The sequence below is a fragment of the Schistocerca cancellata genome, chromosome 8, assembly GCF_023864275.1.
Source record: "Schistocerca cancellata isolate TAMUIC-IGC-003103 chromosome 8, iqSchCanc2.1, whole genome shotgun sequence".
NCBI lineage: Eukaryota > Metazoa > Arthropoda > Insecta > Orthoptera > Acrididae > Schistocerca > Schistocerca cancellata.
This window is the reverse complement of record NC_064633.1, coordinates 9,902,714-9,924,147: the sequence shown is the minus strand read 5'-3', so window position 1 is coordinate 9,924,147 and position 21,434 is coordinate 9,902,714.

The following is a 21,434-nucleotide window of genomic DNA, read 5'->3' as shown; positions in this document are numbered from 1 at the left end:
CATCACCTTAGTATTTTTGTTCTATTTACCTTTGTCACAATCCGTGTTAAGTAGCCTGTCAATTAATTACTACGGGTCTAAGCCTGCCTTACACATGTTCCGAAAGCACTACGTCGTCTGCGGACGTTTACATTGATATCTGTTCCCGTTTCTTTGATTTCCCTTATAGCTTGTTCATTTATTTATTTACACAGTGTCATATTTCTTTTTAAAGGATTATATGCTGTCATTAACACTTGGAAGTTGAAATTATGTGCTATACGTAGACTCTAACACGATCCCTTACTTTTGTAGGCAATCCATCAATCGTGCCTACCTTCTTCTCCTTCTTCTCAGAGATTATCCCATGTATTGAAAGTGGCGGTTCCTTCAATTTCCACAGGTCTCAAATGTTTAATATCCTACATTTTTTTACAATTTCTTTAGTTTTAATCTACTGTACACAACCAGCAAATTACGCTCAAACTCTAAAGCTTCCCCACTACAGAATTCCCGTTTCCCAGGACAGTTAAATTTTCGTATCCCATAACGATCTGAACGATATGTCATCATACATATTTCAATCTCTGTATCATCTGCGGAGTTAGTAGACATATATACCTGCACCACTATGCTGGTTCTGGACTTTGTGGCTAGCATGGCTATAAGCCCAGCAGTTTTAGTGAACCGCTAACGTGAACATTCTGAAAGAGCAATGATACTGTAATCGCTGAAATGTGCTCCTGGTTCGTCGTTGGTGTAGGTATCAGTAACGAAACACCAAGAATTGGCTGAAAGGTCTAAGAAACATATAGAATGGCTACACAATCGAAATTAAAGACTGTATTATGGGAAGGGAAGTGGTAATAAAGACAAAATGGAAGGTGTAACGCTAAGAGAAACGAATTTATTTGCCTAAATTGAAATAACGCACTTTGAGTAAACGACATTCTCTCAGAAATTTGGAAATCCTTGGAAGAACTAACCATCAAAAAGAATATTCCTTGTGATATTCAAAATTTATGGGTAAGGTAAAATACCGCGAGATTTCATAGAAATAATAATGGTCCAAACACCAAACACTGCAGATACTGACACCTGTGAATGCTGCCGAACCATCGGTTTTAAATGTATGGGTTGCAAAGCACTGACACAATATTTACAGTATTATCTAAAGACTGGTAGGAGACAAACACAGAAACGGTAACTTTCGGTTCTTCAGAAACACAGGAAGATGCGAGTCAGAGCGACAGAATATGGGCCGAGGAATCGCAAAACTATGGTTGTAACACTTTTAAATTAAGAGAAAGATTTCAAGAATGTTCAACAAATACACGTTTAGAAATTCTAGACGTACCAGGGACAAAATACAGGGGAAGAAAGTTTCTTTGTGTTGCTTGTAGGGAAACCAGACCTTGTTGTAAAATTCTGTGGGATGGAAAAAGAAGCAATGGCACTGAAGGGAGTGAGATATGTTTGTAACCTCTTCCACATGTTATTCAGTCTGCAAATCGAAAAAGCATTAATGGAAACTAAGAACAACTTTGAAAATAGCATTAAAATTCGAGGAGAAAAAATAAAAACTTTAATATTTGTGAACGATATTATAAATCAATCAGAAACTGCAAAGGCCGTGAGAGGAGAGTTGAATGGGATGGATAGGGTCTTGAAAAGCGACTCTAAGAAAAACTTAAAAGAAAAGAAGAATGTGAGTAATAGAATGTAATTGAATTAAATCCAGGTGACTCAATGAGTTATAGAGTGTTAGAAAATGGGGTTCTACAAGTAGTAAATAAGATTTGTTTTTTGGACAGCAAAATAACTGATGATAGTTGAAGCAGAGGAAGAAAAATGCGTTTCTGAAGTAGACGAATATTTTAACGTCTAAAACAACTTTAAGTATTCCGACGTCATTTCTAAATTTATTTGTCTGTAGTATGCCTTGAACATAGGTGAAACGTGGACAGTAAACATCACAGGAAATAAGACAATAAAAGCTTTCCAATGCTCGTATTACGGAAGAATACTGAAGATTATGTGTATCGAACAGATAACATATGAAGAGGTCTGAATTGGAATGGAGGAGCAATAACATTAAGGCACAATTTGACTAATTGAAGGAAAGATTCATAGCGCACTACCTGAGGTATGAAAAAATAGTCAGATTGGTATTGCTCTAAGGCTAATACGTCTTTCATTTGAGTGTGCAGGTAAGAATGGAGAGGAAGGTCGAGGCTTGACTACAGTTACAGTAAGTCGGTTCAAGTGGATGTAGGTGGGAGCATTTATGCCGAGATGAAGTGGATCGCACAGAGTAATACAGTAAGCTCCATCAAATCAGTCTTCCAGCTTGACACCACAAGAATAACACTAACATCTCATTCTCCAATACTGATGGAAAATGCTGCGGAACTGCAGTCAAGCTGTGCTACCCGTGGTCTAGAAGTAGCGTCTTTTATTACGAATGGAAACTTCCTCATGTTCCGGATTCGAAACCCTTCACCGCTTAAAATTTGATTAATTTTCATCAATGGCGGTCGAAGACTTTTGGCATAAGGAGTCACCGTCAATCTGGCAACGGCCTTGTCAAAGAGGACGGAGGAGCACACATGGGTTCAGGGCACTCTCTTGTCCTTGGGGTGGGAAACTGCCCCTAAAGGCGGAAGAATCAGCAATGATCAACGGCATGAAGATGCAGAAGGATGTGGGAATGACTGCATTAAAAACACGTAACGTGTGTCCACATGACATGTGACCTGTAACTGCAAAAGTGTCGGGATTGTCCCTCTATTGGCAAAAGAATTCCGGATCTCCGGGAGGGGACTGCCAGGGGGGAGGTGACCACTAGAAAAAGATCGAATAACCAATGCAAGAATAAAGTTCTACGAGTCGGGGTGTGGAATGTCAGAAGCTTGAACGTGGTAGTGGAACTAGAAAATCTTAAAAGGGGAATACAAAGGCTCGATCTAGATACGGTAGGGATCAGTGGAGTGAACTGGAAACAAGACAAGGATTTCTGGTGAGATGAATATAGGGTAATATCAACAGCAGCAGAAACAGATTCTTTACACAATCGACAACAAACCAACACCGATAACGATGGTTCAAGTACACATGTTGAGGTCGCAATCTGAAGATGAAGAGATAGAGAAAGTATGTGAGGATTTTGAAAGTGTAATTCAGCACATAAAGGGACATGAAAATCTAATAGTCATGGGAAACTGGAATGCAGTTGTAACTGAAGGAATAAAAGGAACAATTACAGGAGGAAATAGGCTTGGGACAAGGAACGAGAGAGGACAAAGATTAACTGAGTTCTATAATAAATTTCAGCTTGTAATACGGAATACTTCGTTGAATAAGGCGGAAATATACTTGGAAAAAGCCTGTTGATACGATAAGATTTTAGTTAGATTACATCATGGTCAGGCAGAGATTCCGAAATCAGATACTCGATCCTAAGGCGTACCCAGGAGTAGATCTAGGTCAGACCACAGTGTAGTGGTGATGAAGAGTAGGCTGAAATTTAAGAGATTAGTCAGCAAGAATCAATACGCAAAGTAGTGGGATACTGAGGTACTAAGGGATAACGAGATAAGCTTGAAGTTCTCTAAGGCTATAGATACATCAATAAGAAATAGCTCTAAAAAGAGCGATCACAGAAGTTGGAATGAAAAACATGGGTACAAAGAAGGTAACTGCGAAGAAACTGTGGCTAACAGAAATAATACTTCATCTGATCAATGAAATTATGAAGTACAAGACTGTTCAGGGAAATTCAAGTCGCTTAAGAATGAAATAAATACGAAGCGCAAGCAAGCTAAAACGAAATGTCTGCATGAAAAATGTGAAGAAAATGAAAAAGAAATGATTTTCGGAAGGACTGGCACAAAATATAGGTAAGTCAAAACAACCATCGGCGACATTAAACGCACGGATGGTAAAATTAATAGTGAAATGGGAATTTCATGGTTAAAAGCAGAGGAGAGAGGTGATAAGTGGAAAGAGTACATTGAGAAACTCCATCAGAAGATTTGTCTGACATGATAAAAGAAGAAACAGGAGTCGATGTAAAAGAGCTAGAGGATCAGGTATTAGAAGCAAAATTTAAGAGTTTTAGAGGACTTCAGATCGAATAAGGCAGAAGGGATCGATAACACTCCATTAGAATTTCTAAAATCTCTTGGGGGAAGTGGCAGCAAAACGACTGTTCATGTTGGTGTGTCGAGTAAATAAGTTGGCGACATACCACCTGACTTTCGGAAAAATGTCATTCACACCATTTAGAAGACTGCGACACCTGACAAATGCGAGAATTATGGCACAATCAGCTTAACAGCTCATACTTCCAAGTTGTTGACAACAATAATATACAGAAGAATGCAAACGAAAATTAAGGATGTGTTAGATGACGATCAGTTTGGCTTTAGGAAAGACAAAGGCAGCATAGAGGTAATTCTGACGTTTCGATTGGTAATGGATGCAAGACTAAATAAAACTCAAAACACGTTCATAGGACTTGTTAACCTGTAAAAACTGTTCGACAGTGTAAAATGGCGCAAGGTTTTCGAAATTCTGAGAAAATCAGGAGTAATCTATAGGGAGAGATGGGTAATATACAATAAGAGCCAAGAGGGAATAATAAGAGTGAACTGGCAAAAACGGAGTGCTCAAATTAAAAAGTGTGTAAGATAGGAATGTAGTCTTTCGTCTCTACTGTTCAATCAATACATCGAAGAAACATTCATGGAAATAACAGAAAGATTCAGGAGGGGGATTAAAATTCAAGGTGAAAGGATATCCTCAGTGAAAGTGAAGAGGAATTACATGATCTGCTGAATAGAATGAGCAGTGTCATGGGTACAGGCTATGGATTGAGAGTTAACCGAAGAAAGACTAAAATAATGAGAAGTAGCAGAAATGGGAATAGCGAGAAACTTAAGATCGGGATTGATGCTCACGGAGTTGATAAAGTTAAGGATTTCTACAAGATTTCTACAAACTAGGCTGTAAAATAAGAAATGACGGACAGAGTAAGGAGGGCATTAAAAGCAGACCAGCGCTGGCAAAAAGGGTATTCCTAGCCAAGGGAAGTCTACAAGTGTCAAACACAGTCCTTAATTTGAGGAAGAAATTTCTGAGAATGCGTTTGGAGAACAGCACTGCACGGTAGTGAAACATGGACTGTGGAACAGAGGAGAATCGAGGCATTTGTGATGTGGTGTTACAGAAGAATGTTGAGAACAGGTGGATTGGTAAGGTAAGGAATGAGGAGGTTCTGCTTAGAATCGGAGAGGAAAGGTATGTGCGGAAAACACTGACAAGGTGAAGCGGTAGGATGATAGGACATCTATTAAGACATCAGGGAATTATTTCCATGGTTCTAGAGGGAGCAATAGAGGGCAAAAGTTGTAGAGGAACACAGAGATTGGAATATTTCCAGCAAATAATTGAGGACGTAGGTCGCAAGTGTTACTCCGAGATGAAGAGGTTTGGCACAGGAGAGGAATTCGTGGTGTGCCGCACCAAACCCGTCAGAAGATTGATGACTCAAATAAATCTAATTGTGGCCTTAAATGCCACCTGAGCGGTTATAAATTAATCTAATGACACCGATAACTGTGATATAGATACGTAAGCTACAGCAGCCGGTGTTAGTGAGAGCCTTCTGGATGTACTGCACCTCAACTTATAAAACATTTAAGATGTTAAAACATCTCTTTAGCATCCGTTTGTGTTGTGGCAGAAAGGGTGAAACGTCGGTTACTTAAAAGTTTCAGAATTTTAAGTATTTTACAAGTTAATTCCAGTTCAGCACATCCAGAAGTATTTAACTGATGTCGATAACTATGTTCCCGAGACGAATAACTGTTATTCCCATTATTGACGGCTGTTACTTAATTCCAATTTCTTGAGGGTGTATGTTTTTGGGATTGTTTTTCTTCCTTCTCCCTAACCGTCTAAAATAGGGATGTTTCTCCCTTCGGAAGTAACACCGCAACCACGAGACCTTTAATTGGGACACTAGTATTGGGCTGTTCGATTATTTTTATGTGATACCTTGTCTGGTTTGGCCCATGCTTAGAAGCTATTAGGCGTATTATCCGCGACAGACAATTTGCAAAACCCCGCTTGTATATGAAATGGTTACCATGACCCAGAAAATTAATTAGAAGCCAGACATACGTTTATAGCGCAAGCTGAAATTAACTATGCGAGAAATAATCATTGTGGCGAAGAATTTACGGTCCTCGCTGTGGACCCCAAGGTGCAGAGTTGCATAATATCATTAAAATGATGTTAAGTGCAGATGTTAGGAGAAACAAGTTTTAAATGAACACATTGATTTATTCAATAAAATACAAACATAAATCGCATTTGACTATGAAACAATTTCAATTGGTACAACAAATCTACCCAGCATGAATTACACTGTTCGTGTAACTTGGTGACCTAGTGACCAGCTGGTTTTCAGAGTTACTTGAAGGTGAATGAAAACGTGCCATTCAGAGGCAACTGCCATTCAAAAAATGGCTAACAAGCTTCTAATTAAATGAAAACAGTTAAAATGAGAAATTCGTGTATCTAGTAAAGCAGTGCTTCACTTGTGGAAGATAAAATGTGAGTAAATACGGACCAAGGGCTGTTCTACGATGGCAATACTGCTAGTAATGCTCATTGTGAATTATCAGCATGAGATGTGCAGAATACTGCCAACATGGCCATGTCACCGAAGCCCTGGACCAGGATCGTGCTTCCGCCGGTATGAACTTTGGACCCAAATCAGCTGCTAACATTCGCCCAAATGCTCACACCTCTCTGTCTCGAAACGATCTTCTCAATGCGCCCTCTCCTCAGTGTCCAGACGAACACTAAATTGTTTAGCTGAAAGCTAGAGCCTGGTCTTCCCTTCGCTGCAAATAAGACATGACCGCCAATAGCTGAGTAGCTTGGCGGAGCCAGTGGAATGATAGCTTCTTCCTCAAATATCTTTCCAAGAGCAACACACTCCAATCACTTTATAATCTAATTCTATTCTTTAAAAAAAAACTGCTTATGCTCCTACTTCTTGACGTCACAATCATTTTCATCAGTCTGAATTGTGCTGCTGCTCGCATTGGTGCTAATTGTAGGTTTCTGTCCTCTGTTGGAGGCCAGACCGTATCGTTTAGCTGACATAGTTGCGGTTGCTTGTCTTCTTCTCCTGCTGACTGGCTCCACTTGGTTTCGCAAGCGTTGTCTGCCCGCTAGTGGCAGCAGTGGCTGTTATCGATATGTAGTAACTGTGGCCCAATCTTTGGAGCGACGTCGTGGTTCTTCTGTGTCATGTCAGTGAGTTCTGTTGGGAACTCAGGAGGAACCAGGTCCGCGCAGTGCGCCAACACGCCGGGACCGCTGATGGCGCACATGGACTGCCGGATCGAAGGTTTATGGTCATTAGGGTGCACGACCTTGTCGTAAACCGGATCCTGCGAGTTTTAAGTTGAGTGCATTTGGATTCAAGTAGACAAACCTCCACCATTGTGATATCTCGCGATTCTCCAGTGACTTTGGTTCGTGTTGCTGCTCATAGTATTGCCAAGGCGAATGGAGTGCCTGCGGAAGAAGGATCTGATTTGTTTTCCTGGACTTCTCATTACTGTTTATTGCGTTCAGTTTGTTACTATTTGTTAAGTTCAACCAGCGGTATTTTTTCGTGCCTCGTGGCCGCTAACACCCCACTTACCTGCCCTGGGGGTTAGTGTACGTAACGGCAGTGTACGTTTCCTCGCCTTGCCACTGCTGTCCGGTGAGTCATGTAGTTTTGACAGCTTTATTGATTGTAGGTTGGTTGGCGGTTCTTCTACTCTGGTGGTAGTGATTCCTTGCTCGTTCTGGGCGCTCTAAGCACAGTATTCTGTGCATGGAGTCCAGACCGTCTGTGGCCTATTTTTACATCTTTGAATTTGGTTTATTGGACGTCAGGTAGTCTCAGTCTTTCTTTAGACTGCCAGTAGTCTGAGTTACCATCTTGTGAAGTGAATGTTACTCTTGGCTGCCTATCTCAACACTCGCGAAAGTGATTTTTTTTCTTCTGGACCTACTCAGAGGTCGATTCCTGGTGCACCATCTGTGACTGGCCCTTGTATTTTTTTTATTGTATTTGCTGTTTTATTGTATCTTTCTAAATTTCTTTATATAATTGCCTTTCTTGGCGCTACAGCAGGTTTCAAATATTGTGCTACCAAGTTTACCATCATTTTGTCTCACCCGTTTGGTGATCAGTTGCCTGTCTTTTGAAATTAACCTTGCTATTGCATTGCTGTTTTACAGTATGTCTCTTAAATTTTTTATATCTGCCGTTCTTGGCGTCAAAGGCCTTTAGCTGTGGTTACTTGCCTTAAAATTCTAATTGGAATCACATTGACTTGTTTTTAAAACATTTCTGTATTTTATGTCCATTTTGTTAATTGTAACGCACTGAAAGCACTATTAATTACACAGTTGTTTATTTCTTCATTGATAATGTGTGTTTGAAAGACGTACACATTGCCGGCGATGGGCGAGGCATGACAGAATCTCTGACCAGAGAGTAGTTTATCGTTAGCTGTTGCTAGTCTGCGCTTGACCCCGCGAGTGGACAGTAGTAGTAGTTGTCAGTCCGGCAGTGGTCGTCCGACCGTGCTTGTCTGCGTGAGTCGGCGGGAGTCGGCTTGCGTCGGCTGTGTGCTCTGCTCGCGACACTGGTCAGGACTTTGGAGGATGAGTATTGTTGTAGAAGGTAAAGAAGCAGCTTTGCGCATATTTAACAATGTATGTTAATTTTAATTTAATTTGTTCAAAGAAATGCCCCAATAATAATTTTATAATATAAAGCAACTCTTTTAAAGAAAAGCATTCATTTCAATTTAAAGAATATTTCAAATGCATGATCATTCCTTCCAATAATAAAAAAAAAATATATACGCCAGCATTGCACGAAGCTGTGTCGAAAAATTCCAACTTAAGGGCAGATATAATTGCAGTTTTATTGAGGTAAGAATTTTTGCTTTTTTTATTCAGAATACAGGGCCGAAGGTCAGCGCTGCTGTCCTCATAAAATTTATCAGGTTACAGAACTTTTTTATTATTTTGCTGTTTAACAATTTTTCTGTTTCGAACTTGACGTTAAATGAGAAAAGAATGTTGTGGGAACATTAAATGTGAATGCATTTCTGCGCACAGACTATAAAATGGGAGCCAATTTTGTTCAGAGGTTACATTAAGATCAATTTTGTTCAGAGTTTACAATATTAAAAATCATTTAATTACAAATTATATTTTTTGTGGCGAGGTTACACTTGGCTCATTATCATTTAATTATTAATCTCTGCGGGGAGGTTACACTTGGCTCACATTTTCATTTTCATTCTTTGTGGGGAGGTTACATGTTACCTTTATTTATTGCTGAATCTGGAATTACCGTTTTAAAATAAATGTGTGTAATTGCAAAAGGGAACCAACAGTAACTGATTACGGCCCCGTCCACAATCGTAACCGAATCCTGCCTTCCTTGATTACCAGGTTTAACAGTCGTACATTTTTGTGCCTATCAGCGGTCCTCAGAAACTAAGATAACTGCTACTGAAGCAATGCCCTTATATTTAGTCATACCATGTTTCTTTAGGAGAGTGTAAGATTGCTAACAGCTGAAGGTACTCTTCAGAACATGAGAGAGTGCCAGCTACCCACTGATAAAGTCCCTACCTTGCCACTGCTCGACCACTAGGCTAGAGGCAAGATGTAAAGGCACACTAGGGCTAGCGTGGAGAGGTTACTTTTACGGACACAACACCTGGCCCTGGCTGCCAGTGTAAATGCCAGAGGCCAAGCTGCTTCTCGGCCTCATTTTCGTTTGCGTTGCACACTCCCTTGCTTGTCCCAGATACAGTGTGTGGAATACTCATACACACTCTCAGAAAGTAAAAAGAAAAATACCTGCACCATGTTGAATATAGTTCAAAAAATGGTTCAAATGGCTTTGAGCACTAAGGGACTTAACATCTGAGGTCATCAGTCCCCTTGAACTTGTTTGTTGTTGTTGTGGTCTTCAGTCCTGAGACTGGTTTGATGCAGCTCTCCATGCTACTGTGTCCTGTGCAAGCTTCTTCATCTCCCAGTACCTACTGCAGCCTACATCCTTCTGAATGTGCTTAGTGTATTCACCTCTTGGTCTCCCTCGACGATTTTTACCCTCCACGCTGCCCTCCAGTACTAAGTTGGTCATCTCTTGATGCCTCAGAACACGTCCTACCAACCGATCCCTTCTTTTAGTCACGTTGTGCCACAAACTCCTCTTCTCTCCAGTTCTATTCAATACCTACTCATTAGTTATGTAATCTACCCATATAATCTTCAGCATTCTTCTGTAGCACCACATTTCGAAAGCTTCTATTCTCTTCTTGTCTAAACTATTTATCGTCCATGTTTCACATCCATACATGGCTACACTCCATACAAATACTTTCAGAAACGACTTCCTGACACTTAAATCAATACTCGATGTTAACAAATTTCTCTTCTTCAGAAACGCTTTCCTTGCCATTGCCAGTCTACATTTTATATCCTCTCTACTTCGACCATCATCAGTTATTTTGCTCCCCAAATAGCAAAACTCCTTTACTACTTTAAGTGTCTCATTCCTAATCTAATTAACTCACCATCACCCGACTTAATTCGACTACATTCCATTATCCTCGTTTTGCTTTTGTTGATGTTCATCTTATACCCTCCTTTCAAGACACTGTCCATTCCATTCAACTGCTCTTACAAGTCCTTTGCTGTCTCTGACAGAATTACAATGTCATCGGTGAACCTCAAAGTTGTTATTTCTTGTCCATGGATTGTAATACCTACTCCGAACTTTTATTTTGTTTCCTTTACTGCTTGCTAAATATACAGATTGAATAGCATCGGGTAGAGGCTACAACCCTGTCTCACTCCCTTCCCAACCACTACTTCCCTTTCATGTCCCTCAACTCTTATAACTGCCATCTGCTTTCTGTACAAATTGTAAATAGCCTTTCGCTCCCTGTATATTACCCCTGCCACCTTCAGAATTTGAAAGAGAGTATTCCAGTCAACATTGTCAAAAGCTTTCTCTAAGTCTACTTAAACGTAACTAACCTAAGTACATCACACACATCTGTACCCGAGGCAGGATTCGAACCTGCGACCGTAGCAGTCGCGCGGTTCCGGAATGAAGCGCCTAGAACCGCTCGGCCACCGCGGCCGGCGAATATAGTTGAAGTTAGTTAGAGGTCTGTACGTACAGTTACTGCAATCCAGTTTACATTTATAAAACATTATTATCATTATGCCCCTCATTATCCTCTAAGTAGGGATTAAATGGAAAGGGACATGCCGAAAGGCTTGCAACGTTCCACAACACCCCCAGAAAAATTAATTTTTGCAACTTCCTGGCAGATTAAAACTGTGTGCCGGACCGAGACTCGAACTCGGGACCTTTGCCTTTCGCGGGCAAGTGCTCTACCAACTGAGCTACCCAAGCACGACTCACGCCCCGTCCTCACAGCTTTACTTCTGCCAGTACCTCGTCTTCTACCTTCCAAATTAATTTTTTTTTTTGCAGGTGATTGTATTAAGATAGGCATAAGCAACAAAAAAATTTGCCACCCGCAATATGCCTGATTCAGCGAGAACGACACGTTTGTCGAAGTAGTTTGTATTTCTTCATACACTTTGTCCTTAATGTATCCCCATAAGAAATCTTGGGAGAAGGGTTTGCCAAAAGACAGCTCCTCTACGTCCTATCCACCCATCAGGATAATCTCTGTTTAGTATCTGTCGAGCTATAGCTTGGAAATGAGATAGGCAACCATCGTGTTAATACCACATTGCACCCCGTTCCAGAAGCAACGCTTGAAATCCTTGGTCCAAAAACATTCCATATTTTCTGTCATTCTATTTACCTTCAATGAAGGTGACACAAAATTCCAGAATTTCGCATGAAACATTCACGCTCAACTGCCTTTTGGTGCTCAACTTCCCGTAACCATCTTCAATTTTCTACTGACCAATAATGCGTATTATGTCGGTTCGCTTGAGTATGGTTGGTGAATATCGCCTGAGCAGAAATTTTCGATTTGTACTAGAGCCCATTGGCAGAATTCTGCACGCTTCTGGAAATCGTGCCCATGAAGCGCCTGAAGTAGACTAATGCGATATAGATTGGCTTTATTAAACTTAAGTATTCGTAGAACACTCCTTTGAGATATTGCTGAATCACGTTCCAATTGACGGGAACTTACGTGAGGATTAACAGCAACAGCAGCTAAGAGAGCGACTTCTTAATTTTCCCAGTAGCAGATTTCCTTCGATAATATTTTCTTGGTACGACACCTTCTGATTCAGAGAATTAATTACTTACAGACGTCTGTGTCCCTCCAGGATACCGCTCTGAAGTTGTAACCCCCTCTGGCGCTCTTAAGAGGGTGACCGTAAGCGTAAATGACGTCGATTCTCTCATTAAACTTGCATCAAACACCCATGATTACAAAACGGAGTTCACTGAGAATAATAGGTGATGTTCCTGAGATTTATATTGGTTCTGGATCCAATACGTATCGTTGTCAACAAACCTTGTACGCAAATGAATATCGTTATGGGAATACAAATAAGAGATCAGCAATCCAGCTTACGTACGCAAATGAATGTTCTTCATCGAATAACAATAACAAAATAAAAACAGGCAGAAGTCAGTGTAAAACCATTTGCTGCCATACTTTTCCAATATCGCATCACCTGCCATCCCTAGCGGATAAGTGTACTACAAATTTTATACTCCAAATTGAATATCCTTTACATTTCCATAGAAGAAATCACACCATGTCATTTTAAAAAAGTAATTTGACTCTGGAAAAACATTGAGAATGACATTTTAAGGATGAGTTAAGATCACCCTCTTACGTCCCCTTAAGAATGCTGCAAATTTTCTTGTTTCTCCCACAGCTGTTACCTCCGTTCACGATTGGGGAAAAAAATGTGGGAATTCCTAAGGGACCAAACTGCTGAGTTCATCGGTCCCTAGACTTACACACTACTTAAACTAACTTATGCTAAGAACAATACACACACACACACACCCATGCCCGAGGGAGGACTCGAACCCCCGGCGGGAGGGGCTGCGTAGTCAGTGAGATGGCGCCTCTAACAGCTCGGCCACTCCGCGCGGCTTCACGATTGGAACGGGAACGCACAAACTGTTTATTTTGCCACGCTCGTGATCCATACTTGTGGCTATGAGATCTGCTTCGCCAACCGACGAAGCAAGAACGACTTGCGAGAGAAGCAATTGTCGAATTGTCGAAATCAGGCCACTGGAATTATCGATGTTCCATTTCCTTTGAAGTCTTCGAATTCTTATATTACGTACGCGTTGTCCATACCTTCCTTCCTTCACTACGTACCCTACCCGTCTAATTCGGAACCTCCGCCTGTTCCCGCTCATCGACAAGGCTAATCCCTACTCCTTTAACATCAGATTTTGCCCTGTCAATTTGGTGCGCGTTCTTACTCACGGCCTAGCCGTGATCTCCTACTCTAACAGGGTCAGTTCTGTCCTCAACAGGACACACATCAAACCGCACGTGCTGTTTCCTCGCCAGTGCCTTCTTGTACACTATGTGACTGATCTTGTCCTGCTGTTGTTTGAGTATAGGCAGTAACTGTACAAGGTGATTCACGAAGATATGCATATATTTTGATAGGTTATTCTACAAGTAAAGCTAATGGAAAAAGTTCAGACAAACATAAGTCCGCAAATATTTAGTTACGGAGCTACGGTTAATAAAAGATTTTGCCTTAAATTTAGGAACTTGGCTGTGAGCAGCACTCACTGCACAATGGTCCTGAGACATAGCTGCTCCGAATCTGCGCAATCTCCAATATTACCCTCCTTCGCGTCGCAACTCATCTTTACAGTAAACTGTCTCGCGTGTTTACGTACCATTGGTGGTACCAATTATTGCCCCCTTTTGTCTTACGTGCATCGTGCACCTTTCACATGTGGACAATGCGTGACAGCTATCACAAGATGTTCCACTACTTTCAGGAAATATGTGTTATTGCATACACGTAAATCTTGCAAATGAGGTAGCCAAATACCATGATTTTCAAATTCTGGTACAGAGATGCTTGCATGTCTCTGTATTGATGCAGCCCTCATGTTTGCTATCGTAATTTTAGCAAATTGTGTTTTAATTGTTGCCTCACACTCAGTACTCGGTGGTCATCTATTGTTTCCGCTATGCCATCTGTAAAATTCCTGTGCTGAATGGCCATACAGTCTGCACGTGGTACAAGATTCCTGCTTTACCCGATTACATAGTGCGCTGTACCCTGTCAGAATACGATGAGTACACTTATTAGGACGCAGATTATGCGCTCTGTGTGAGTTCCACACGAATTGGCTCAAATACAGTAAATCTGTTTCATGTGCTAATTGGACTCGAAATCTTGAATATTGCGACTTATTCTTATCGCTAATGCGCTGGTGAATGTCAGAAACAAGAAGAAAACCGAATTCCTACAACTGTTGTCTGGATTGCAAATATTTTACTTCGCTGAATTACGACGCCCATAAAAAATCAGACATGGAACAGAATTCACGAAACCATAGGCATGAAGCTGGAAATAAAATTAAGTATGTTATTTATTCGCACCAGAAAAGTACTACAAGCTACTGCGGTTCTATGTCTCTGCGCTTGCCAAGTCACGGTGAACACGAAAGAAGATACACCAATATATTACATAATCTCCTATACAAGACTTTTGAAATTTACTTCAGTATCCTAATATATAATTGCATAGCCCAACTGGAAATTTCCCGAAAGTGTTCCATTGTTATGGTGTAACCCACACATATAAATACACTCCTGGAAATGGAAAAAAGAACACATTGACACCGGTGTGTCAGACCCACCATACTTGCTCCGGACACTGTGAGAGGGCTGTACAAGCAATGATCACACGCACGGCACAGCGGACACACCAGGAACCGCGGTGTTGGCCGTCGAATGGCGCCAGCTGCGCAGCATTTGTGCACCGCCGCCGTCAGTGTCAGCCAGTTTGCCGTGGCATACGGAGCTCCATCGCAGTCTTTAACACTGGTAGCATGCCGCGACAGCGTGGACGTGAACCGTATGTGCAGTTGACGGACTTTGAGCGAGGGCGTATAGTGGGCATGCGGGAGGCCGGGTGGACGTACCGCCGAATTGCTCAACACGTGGGGCGTGAGGTCTCCACAGTACATCGATGTTGTCACCAGTGGTCGGCGGAAGGTGCACGTGCCCGTCGACCTGGGACCGGACCGCAGCGACGCACGGATGCACGCCAAGACCGTAGGATCCTACGCAGTGTCGTAGGGGACCGCACCGCCACTTCCCAGCAAATTAGGGACACTGTTGCTCCTGGGGTATCGGCGAGGACCATTCGCAATCGTCTCCATGAAGCTGGGCTACGGTCCCGCACACCGTTAGGCCGTCTTCCGCTCACGCCCCAACATCGTGCAGCCCGCCTCCAGTGGTGTCGCGACAGGCGTGAATGGAGGGACGAATGGAGACGTGTCGTCTTCAGCGATGAGAGTCGCTTCTGCCTTGGTGCCAATGATGGTCGTATGCGTGTTTGGCGCCGTGCAGGTGAGCGCCACAATCAGGACTGCATACGACCGAGGCACACAGGGCCAACACCCGGCATCATGGTGTGGGGAGCGATCTCCTACACTGGCCGTACACCACTGGTGATCGTCGAGGGGACACTGAATAGTGCACGGTACATCCAAACCGTCATCGAACCCATCGTTCTACCATTCCTAGACCGGCAAGGGCACTTGCTGTTCCAACAGGACAATGCACGTCCGCATGTATCCCGTGCCACCCAACGTGCTCTAGAAGGTGTAAGTCAACTACCCTGGCCAGCAAGATCTCCGGATCTGTCCCCCATTGAGCATGTTTGGGACTGGATGAAGCGTCGTCTCACGCGGTCTGCACGTCCAGCACGAACGCTGGTCCAACTGAGGCGCCAGGTGGAAATGGCATGGCAAGCCGTTCCACAGGACTACATCCAGCATCTCTACGATCGTCTCCATGGGAGAATAGCAGCCTGCATTGCTGCGAAATGTACATGCTCTGTTGCCTGTGTCTATGTGCCTGTGGTTCTGTCAGTGTGATCATGTGATGTATCTGACCCCAGGAATGTGTCAATAAAGTTTCCCCTTCCTGGGACAATGAATTCACGGTGTTCTTATTTTCACTAAAAATTCTGGACTCACGCTGCATTTCTTTCTTACACAGCTTAAGAGAATAATTCGAATGGCAGCAATTATAAGAAAAGATTGATTTTCAGTCTCAATTCTTGTACTGTAATCAGCAGCCATGTTTCTGCCTGCATGCCTGATTGAAATAAATTCATTTAATTGTACATTGCTGTCACCACGATGAAATCAATACTCATCACATAGTATCGCACCATGCTGTTGTTGAATGAGAGAGAATAGAGGACATATGGTATACACGTTAAGTGCGTAAACAAGAAAAAATACGAGTATTTTAACTTTTAGAGAACTTGTGGACTGTGTAACAAAGAATAAAATTACTGAAAATTATCCCATACATGTACAGTCCGTAGCACAATTTGCAAGACCCCTCACGTCATCGTTATGCTGAAATGCGCAGCTTCACTGTATATTAATACAGTGTAACACCCGAGGAGACGAACTGCTACCAACATGTTGTCTATAAGTTTGGACCTGAAAAACTTGGACCTGAAAAACTGTGCAAGCGTTGTGGGGCTGTTTCAGACAATGGGAGGAACTATACTGCTGCTGATTTATTTATTATCTTTATCTGTTGCGTTCTGTAACGTAATGAAAAAACGCAATTTGGTTTGGACTATACAAATCCAAATGAATTACAACTTATCATCATAACGTTACGGAGACAATCTCCTTTAACACAACAAAGTATTCCAAACTGTAACGAATTAGCAGTATAGTACACACTTTCGGCTTACAAAGGGTCTGTGTTGATGCCCAGTCCACAGCCACACTGCAGTAGCGTTACAGGTCAACCACAGTAGTATGCAAACGCAGCAGCAGGGGTAGATACATAACAAAATCCAGTTAATAAAATATTCAGTGACACACTTAAGTCAATACAGTTGACAGAAAGAGAAAAATTATGCACTAATAAGTGTGTAATTTAAGCAAGTTTTAGATCACCAGGGTGCAGAGTCGACATAACAACAAGATTCATGGGGGAGAAGTTGTCTTAGCATTTCTTTAGTGATCATCTGACCACCAGTGGTCTTCATGGAAGAGCTAACATCTTGTCTCTAACGAACTTAGAACCGAAAACGTATGCACTATGCTGCTTGAAGGGTGAACACCTTACGGCTAAACTAGCGTACAATTCCGTCGGTCGTGCTTCCTAGACTCAACGCCACATATTTACTACATCTGCATCATCCCTGAAATCAGAATTTTTAATTTAAATGACAAAAAAACATTGAGTGAGTTGCCAGGATAATTCTGAACTGAACCGGGAAGTAAATCAACGATCACATTGTTGCCAAACGTATTCTACAATGTTGCCAAACCTCCATTAGATTAGCGAGGGGGCAGACAATGTTTCCTCAGCCGACGTGAATCTTGAGCTGCCTAGTACTGACACTGCTCACTGTTCAAAGTCGCAATGTGGCCGGCAGCTACTGCATTCACTTGGATTAGAAACACCTAGTATACGCCAATGAGTTTTATTCACATTTCTGTAACTGTGATCTGAGTCTAAAGTGTAGTTACGAATAATATTCAGGGGCAACGACGTCATAAAGAAAGAGCCCGGAAAATACGAGGGTTGGAACTTTAATAGTGGCAACTATTTATTTAGAGCTCGTACAAAATAGATACTTATTTCAAAGTTTTACTGACCCTCAGAGTAGTCACCAGCATTGTGTATAACCCATTATCCGGCGATGTGGAAGTCGTAGTGTGTAAGCTTAGGGACTGATGATCTTAGCTGTTAAGTCTCGTAAGATTTCACAGACATTTGAACATTTTCTGTCATACACCCCATCCCCAACCCCAACCAAATCCAGACTTCGTGCATCTATTGATCCTCTGAATGGTGGGTATCGAGTAAGGACTAATTAGCTGGGAGTTGAGATGGAAGGTTTTGGTGATCCGATTTCGCGAGTGTTTCCTTTGAGCATCTCAAGCGGTGGGAACACTTGGTGTCGATTATCTCGTCACCTGTTCGGTTCGGTCCATCTGTTGAATCGCAGCGCCCCCCTGTCCCCTTGTCTAGTATTCCTGACAGCGAATCTAATTTCTTGCTGTTAGAGAAGTCGGACTGAGCGATAGTTTCGCATGATTTGTTTCCCGAGACGCCCAATCTGCTGTCTGATTCTCTTGTAGATGCTTTCACCGGCGTTGCTACTGTGCAGACAGCATCCGATTCAGGTCTGGCAATGACTGACTTGGATGCAATGAAAAGTCTTCCCTCCTCGTCGGCGGCGGAAGATAACTTGCCACACAGTCAGCGTAAATAATGAATCAAGCCGAATCATATAACAGTAAGGAAAGAGCAGAAGCATAAAGCCTCGGCAGGACGCAACAGAAGCCCCCTTCCCTCAGAAACGTAGATGGATTTTTACCATCGAGGATTGCATTGTGGTTCTTTATGCCGTTTTCACCTGTTTGCGTGAGAGTCTGAGTGATGAGCCAAGCTTACACCTTTGTTCACATACGTGTTAATAGAACTGAATCAGATTCACGTTTTGAGCCATTTTGTCAGTATATTTATGATTCCTTTGCTGATATTGCGCTTTTACAAGAAGTTTCGTTCACAAGCTTTCCCTGGATTTCAGACTGATTTTAATATAGCCCCTGAATGTGCAATTTGTATCATCATTTTTCCGTGAGAGTATCATAATAATTTTTCAGTGAGAGTAGTGCCATTGCCGATATTGAAGTACTTGAGTCTGGTAAGGGGACAGGGAGTCGTCTTTTTGTTGTATACACACTGTCTGGTTTGGGTCATGCCCGCTCGAGGTTTTTACAATGTGGAGCTTACCTGTCTTTTGCGCAAGAGTCGTTGGTGTCTCATTTGGTGACTTTAGCTGTGTTTTACGCACTAGTGATCAGTCTGCACATTCTAATTATTGTCGTGAATTAAGTGAATTGGTCCATTGGTGTTCGCATAAAGTGTGAGAGCAGGTAAGTCCCACCTTGGCTACATGCACGTTCTTCACGCCACCTCTTTTAGACGTATCGACAGATATTATTTAAATGATTCCTTACGTGGCTAGATTCATCGTTGACACTATCCCCATTACCTATTCTCACAACTGTGCTGTGGCAGCTACAAAAATGGTTCAAATGGCTCTGAGCACTATGGGTCTTAACATCTGTGGTCATCAGTCCCCTGGAACTTAGAACTACTTAAACCTAACTAAACTAAGGACATCACACACATCCATGCCCGAGGCAGGATTCGAACGTGCGACTGTAGCAGTCGCGCGGTTCCGGACTGTGGCAGCTACCATAGACATTGAATGGCAACGTGTGGAACTATTTTCCACTCAGTACACATTGAATGTCTCCCATGTCACAGACAGCACAAGTTGTGGGATAAAGTGCTCTCTGGCACGATATAGTGTGGGTTGCATAACTTCAGGAGTAGTCTGACTGATTTATGCTTCCATCGACCTCCCGTTTATCTATTGCACTGTTAATTTATTTGTGACCACCTGGGGCTGATTTATGACCCTCTGGTGATAATCTACCCTTCCAAGAAAGCCCCTCCACCCCCTCCCACTCCTCTTCTATCTCCCCCACCCCTCTGGGAACTCACCTCCCCGGAACAAGCATACCTTTCATATCAAATTAATTGACTGATTAATTAAATCAGTAAATTAATTTCGCTATACACTCCATGGAAATCCCCCATACCTCCCCTCCAAACGCCCCACTCCCCCCTCCCACCCCCCACCTAAGAATTAACGGGCAAAAGACTCAGTTTATGCTGGTGAGTAAGGATCTCATGACAGCAAATTTAAATACATAGCAGAAAATAAACTGTTTATTTGTAAAATTCAATTTACAGTGGTTGGATCTCTCTTGGTTATCACTGTCTGCTGTACTGGAAGATTCAGGTCTTGTAAAATGCATCGAAAAGAAGTAATTAAATAGATCACTTTTCTTCTGATGACGCAGGGAGTATCATCATGAAATCGATGTCAACATAACTCACTGCACATAATTACACTGTTAAAAAATCTTTTGTGCTGACCACAGGGCACTGTGCGCCCATGCACCAACACTTTTGGCAGGCTGCACTATGGACCGGTGTCCAAGAGATCGCACTACGCATGCTCGGGCCCAGCGAACACTGTCAGCTGCTGAAGTGCAACTGGCTCGTGTGGTACACAACCAAGCAGTCGCGCTAATCCTGGAACAAAGCATTAGGTAGCAGCAAACCTTTCATGTTGATACCTGAGAAATTCCTGTTAAAACACCTGCTCTCCCTCTCTCTCTCAAGGGGCCACATCCCATTGTGGGCTACAGCTGGGCGTGCATATACTGTCCGCCACAGTCAGACTGAGCTGCACACAAAGTAACATTTACCTGTGTAAACCCCAAGCCTCCCCCTGCAGGATACCAGTGCATGCAATAACTCCTTCCAAGGCAGATTCCTCACTGGGAATCGATCCAGAAATACTGACGAAGTCAATAAATTGATTGAATAATTAATTTTCCGTAATGTGATCGTGTTGTAAGGTATATAAGGTGGACATGGTAGCTCACCAGTGACAGTCAGTCTCTGCAAGAAGAAAGACCACGAAGCGTCAACAACAGTTGAGATCCTCGTCTGCCTGTCCATCATGGCAAAAGCATAACTGTAAGTACACATTACATCTCATTGCTACTATGACCATATGTAATGTGCCGTCTTCTTTGTCAAGTTCCATTTCTTTGTTCAGCTTCGTGTCATTGTCTGTGGATGCCTTCTTCTTTGTTCAGCGACATCCAGCATGTCTGGACCAGCAGCAGCTAACATCAGTTCGTTGGAACCTGCAGCAAGCTCTGTCCTGCGAGGACCAGCATCAGTAGGAGAACCACGGGATTCTGTAGCGTACCTGGCCAGCTTCTTGAGTCAGGACAACGAGGTGCTGTTAACTCTCAGGAGAGCCGTGCTGCCTGCCCTACAACACAAAATACTGGTCTCTGACATACACACCATCCTAGAATAGTCCAGTGTTACTGCTAGGACAGAGTGTTGCGGTGGATGGGTCGATTCCTCATAGTGCTCCTCTGCTTTTCACTTCAACTTATAATTTAACAACATGCTATAGAAAAATCAGTGTCAGTGGTTCAAATGGTTCTGAGCACTATGGGACTCAACTGCTGTGGTCATGTC